Source organism: Eutrigla gurnardus (genome assembly GCF_963514095.1).
Source record: "Eutrigla gurnardus genome assembly, chromosome: 8".
Taxonomy (NCBI): Eukaryota; Metazoa; Chordata; class Actinopteri; order Perciformes; family Triglidae; genus Eutrigla; species Eutrigla gurnardus.
The window spans coordinates 3873374-3879311 of NC_139922.1; positions in this window are offsets into that span (position 1 = coordinate 3873374).

The following is a 5938-nucleotide window of genomic DNA, read 5'->3' on the forward strand; positions in this document are numbered from 1 at the left end:
CCTGAAGTGACAGCTGTGCCCCGTTCTGAGTGTCCAGATGACTTTGTGGAAAAGTTTCCAGGTGTGTTTTCCGTCTGCGCTATGGCAGAGAAGCGATGTCAATCGCTGTCTGGGTCTGGTGAGGGGGCTGACGGCGATTCATCTGTTCGGCCTGTCTTTCCCCCCCCCAGGCCCGGTTTCTTCCCCGCCTCTGTCTCCCCCTTCTCCAGGGGAGGAGTCAGGAAGTAAATTTTCCATGTCACGTGAACAGCTTATTGTTGAGCAGCGTGATTCCACACTGATTTCTCTTTTTGGGGGTGTGGGTTCCGGTGACGATGGTGGGGGTGGGTCTCTCTTTTTTAAGGAGGGTGTGCTGATGCATAAGTGGATGCCGCCGCGTAGCGATCCACAAGATGATTGGGGGGTTGTGAATCAAGTGGTAGTTCCACAGCGGTTATGCCAGGAGGTTTTGAAGCTGGCCCATGATAATCCTCTGGCTGGCCACCTTGGAGTCAATAAAACATATGACATATGAGTATTGCATTGTTTTTTTTGGCTGGGCCTTAAGGCTGATGTGCATCACCACTGTCATATGTGTCAGCTGTCCGGTAAGCCCAACCAGACGATTCCCCCGTTTTCGCTTTACCTGATTCCTTTTGTAGGAGAGCCCTTTCAAAATGTCATTGTGGACTGTGTAGGCCCTCTCCCCCGCACAAAGGCTGGTAAGCAGTTTCTCTTAACTATCATGTGCTCTACTACTCGTTTCCCAGAGGCCATTCCCTTGCGTAAGATCACTGCTGCTGTAGTCATTAAAGCACTGACTAAGTTATTGTCTCTGTTTGGGTTGGCTCGGGTGGTACAGACAGACCAGGGGACAAACTTTATGTCCAGGATTTTTGCACAGGTCATGAAACAGCTTTGACATTTCCCATTCTAACTCCAGCGCATACCATCCAGAAAGCCTTGCGCTTGAGCGTTTTCATCAAACTTTAAAGTCTATGCTCCGCACATACTGCCTTGAGTATGGTAAGGACTGGGACAAGGGGGTCTATCTGCTCCTTTTTTCCGCGAGGTGGTACAGGAATCACTGGGCTTTAGCCCTGCAGAGCTGGTGTTTGCCCATATGGTGCGCGGCCCACTGAAATTGCTTCAGGAAAAATGGGTTGGTAATTCGGAGCCGCAGAATCTGCTCGACTATGTGTGCGATTTTCGTACAAAACTTCACCGTGCCTGTGAGCTGGCTAAAGAGAGCATGGCTGTTGCGCAAGGCAAAATGAAATGCTGGTTTGACAAAGATGCGCAGAGCCGTAGTTTCAGCCCAGGTGATAAAGTGTTGGTGTTGTTGCCCATTCCTGGCTCCTCGTTGCAGGCACGTTACAGTGGGCCGTATGTTATCGATCAGGCTGAGGCCGCTGTGGCGCTGTCCAGTGCTGATCTGCCGGAGCCTGCGGATTCGGAATGTGATATTGTTAACTCGCTGTGGTTCATGGGCGTTTAAAGAACTCTGAAATGTTGGCTAACCTAAATGCTTGTATTTCGCATCTGTCTCCATCTCAGCGTGAGGATGTGGTCCGTTTGATTGATTCACATACGTCGTTGTGTTCTAATGTGCCTTCTCGGACCCATGTGTTGTATGATGATGTCGATGTAGGAGATTCTCCTCCAATTAAACAACACAATTACAGGGTTAATCCAGATAAATGCATGCTTTTGCAGAAACAGGTGGACTACATGTTGGGGCATGGCATCACAGAGCCTAGCTGTAGTCCATGGAGCTCCCCCTGCTTGTTGGCTATAAAATCTGGCAGCTCTGACAGGTTCTGTACAGATTTCAGAAAAGTGAACGGAGTCACTCAGCCAGATTGTTTTCCTTTTCCCCGAGTTGAGGATTGTGTAGATCGTGTTGGCGGTGCAAAGTATGTGACGAAGCTGGACCTGTTAAAGGGATACTGGCAGGTGCTGTTGACTCCTCGGGCGAAGGAAATTTCTGCTTTTGTGACTTCAGATGCATTCCTCCAGTATACAGTGATGTCGTTCGGTATGCGCAATGTGCCAGCAACTTTCCAACGGCTGGTGAACATTGTGCTGTCAGGTCTTTCTGGTTGTGAGGCGCATTTAGACGACATCGTCATATACTCGAGGTCCTGGGATGAGCACATTCAGCAGCTCTTTTCTGTGTTTGGGCGTTTGCGTGATGCTAACTTGACGTTGAACCTTGCTAAGTGCGAGTTTGGCCAGGCTAAGGTCACTTATTTGGGCAAAGTGGTTGGTCGGGGCCAAGTTAGGCCTGTGCACTCAAAAGTAGAGGCCATTCTCTCCTTCCCGGTTCCCAGTTAGCGGCGGGAATTGCGCCGTTTTCTAGGGATGGCTGGCTACTATCATAGTTTCTGCAGGAATTTTTCTGCAGTTGCGGCTCCTCTCACTAGTCTGTTGAGCCCAAAGGTGTGTTTTTGTTGGTCTGAGGGTTGTCAGGTTGCTTTCGAGTGCATTAAGGCCTTGATGACTAATGTCCTATCTGCCCATATGTTTGATTCTCCATTTAAACTTTCTGCAAGTGATGCTGGTGCAGGAGCTGTTTTGCTCCAGGAGGGTTTGGATGGGGTTGAGCATCCCGTCTCGTACTTCTCTAAAAAGTTTAATTGGCACCAATGGGCGTACTCTACCATTGAGAAGGAGGTGTTAGCTTTAGTCCTGGCTTTGGAGCATTTAGAAGTTTATGTCGGTTCTGCGAGTTTTCCAACTACTGTGTACACTGACCACAATCCTTTAATTTTTGTGAATCAAATGCGAAACTCAAACCAGAGGCTGATGCGCTGGGCGCTCTTCCTGCAGTCGTTCAACGTGGAGATCAGGCATGTTAAGGGGTGGGACAATGTCCTGGCCGGCGCTGGCCGCGCAGTCTGTTGCTGTTTTCCCCTTTTGTTCCTGAGTTGAGTTTTGGGTTCAGCTCCGTCCGCGTCGGGGCTTTGTTGTTTTAATTTGGGTTTGAGGTCCTGGTAGTCCTGTTTTGGTTTGTTTTGTTTTCATCCACTAGGTTAAGTTGTTTTGTTTAGGCAGCTTTAGCCGGGAGGATTCCCCGGATGCGACGGCCATGTCTGGCTGGTCTGGTGTCTCTTCTCTACTTTTTTTCAGTTTGGCCAGGAACTCCTGCCCTTTTCTTTATTAAATAACAAAATGTATAATTGACTGTGCTGAGTCAGCGTCCCTTTTATGTTACTGGCCTCTTGTTGTTCGAGTCTGTGCTTTTGGGGCCGTAACAGAGGCAGTCATTAAATTGAAGGAGATGGAGCTTGAGTCACAGAGACTGGTTTTAAAAGAGAAAGAGCTCCTGCATGTTCTTGAAATGAAACGGCTTGAGGAGGAAACCAAAAGGGCTGAAATTCAGCTGCGGGAGAAACAACTGGATACATCCCGGTTCTCTTCTCAAGAGCATGAGTTTGATTTGAGCAGAAATATTCATTTGGTTCCATCGTTCAGGAAAAAAGATGTTGACAAATATTTCACATTGTTTGAGTGTGTGGCTACATCACTGAAATGGCCTAAGGGCGTGTAGACATTGTTGTTGCAATGTGTCCTTGTCGGAAAGGCACGTGAGGTATATTATTCATTGTCTGTTGACAATAGTCTTGACTATAAAATTGTAAAATCAGCTGTCCTCAGAATGTATGAGTTGGTGCCCGAAGCGTACCGTCAAAAGTTCCGGCTACATTTGATGATGAAATTGACTTGAGTGAGTGTTTTTTTGTGGAGCAGGATGGTGGATCCTGTGTGGCACAGGGTGTGTCTGCGTCCCAAGTTGGTGAAAGGTCTGATCTAAACCAGTGTCGTTGTCACGTGACCACTTGGTTGCTGAGCAGAAAGGTGATTCCAAATTGTCTGCTTTGTTTGACAGCGCAGTGTCAGAGGTGGAAGTGGATTCCTTGTCAAAGGGATATTTTCTGAGGGATAACGTGCTGGTGCGTAAATGGTCGCCTTTGAATGCATCTGGTCAGGATGACTGGAGCATTGTTAAACAAATCGTAGTCCCACAGAGGTACCGTAATGAAATCCTTACTTTGGCTCATGACAATCCGCTTGCTGGCCATTTAGGTGTTAATAAAACACAAGACCGTTTACTACGACATTTCTTTTGGCCTGGGTTAAAGAGGGATGTAGTGCAGCATTGCAAGTGTTGTCACGCATGCCAAGTAGCAGGCAAACCGAATCAGACTATTGTTCCTGCACCCTTGTATCCGATACCTGTAGTTGGGGAGCCTTTTGAGCGCATTATGATAGGCTATATGGGTCCACTCCCTCGAACAAAATCTGGCAACAAGTTTTTGTTAGCTATAATGTGTGCATCTACTCGCTTTCCAGAGGTGATTCCATTACGGAAGATAACTGCTCCCACAATAGTGAAGGCTCTTACTAAGTTTTTTATTTGGCCTACCTAAGGTGATACAAAGTGACCAGGGATCAAACTTTATGTCTAAAGTATTTGTAAGTGTTGAAGCAACTATATATCAAACATTGTCATTCAAGCGCTTATCATCCTGAGAGCCAGGGTGCTCTTGAGCGTTTCCATCAGACATTGAAATCTATGTTGCGTACATACTGTTTGGAATTTGAGAAGGACTGGGATGATGGCGTTCATCTGGTTATGTTTGTGGTACGGGAGGTCGTGCAGGAATCTTTGGGCTGTAGTCCTGCTGACTCAGTTTTTGCTTATACAGTACGTGGTCCTTTAAGAGTCCTAAAAGAAAAGTGGCTACAGGGAGAAACTAAACAAAATGTTTTGGAACATGTCAGTAACTTTAGATACAGACTACGGCGGGCATTTGAATTCGCTATGGAAAATCTTGTAACTGCCCAGACAAAAATGAAAGACTGGTTTTATAAGAACGCTAAGAGCAGAGACTTTTTGCCAAGTGACAAAGTGTTGGTATTGTTGCCAATTCCTGGGTCTAGTCTGCAGGCTCGTTATAGGCTCTGACCATATCAGGTGGAAAAGAAAATGGGTGAGAGCGATTACCTAATTACCACTCCTGATCGGAGGCGTAAGAATCAGCATGAAGGCAGCATAGTGGAATGCAGCAGTAGACAGTAGCTCCACACCAGTCGGTTGCAAAACTAAATAATACTCGAGATTAGGGCTGAACGATTTTAGGAAAAGATCTAATTGCGATTTTTCTGACAGATATTGCGATTTCGATTTGATTCACGATTTCCTTCAAATCAAGCTTCAGTGCAATATTCACAATGTACAGTAACATTAAAACATTGAATGCTATTACTCTAATGCAAGGACTAAAGTTAAAAATTGCTTCCAAATGAATTTATTAACAAGAAACATGTATGTTCATTCTTTAAAGTCCTTGACCAATGGCAGTTATTACAAATGAACTAAAAGAGCCATCTTTGACTGTCTTAACTTGAATGTGCAAAAATCCTTAACTGTAATAATTGAATTGTAAATCAAATACAAAAACTGTTATTGAAATAAAATGACCCTTCTAAAAAATATGTCAGACATTAAAATAGGTGGGTCATTCATTTATTGGTTACCACTTTTTCTTTACACTCCGCGTATAGCTGTGGGACGGCAACCTGTTAGAAGTCGGTGCGGGAGGGAATCGTATATCTGTCCAGCGTGCGGAGGAGGTTTTTAAATCCGTCTTTCCGGTGTCTTCCGCTGCTCTTATCGTACGGAGTTACACTGGCAAAAGATGCTGTAATTGTAGTCTGTTTGCTACAGTGGGCCTGATCATCATTGTCACCGGACTTTTCACCGGACTTTTTACCGGACTTTTTCGTCATGCACGCGTCATGCAAATGTCCGTGGTGATTTTTCAAGTGCCGGTGTTGTGCCGTAATCAGCGCCCCTGCCGTGAAATGCACCCTCTCGCGGGAGATTATATCACCGGTATATATTGGTTGTGTTTCCGCTGGATGTTATAACTTTAGCGCGACAGGTTTTGCA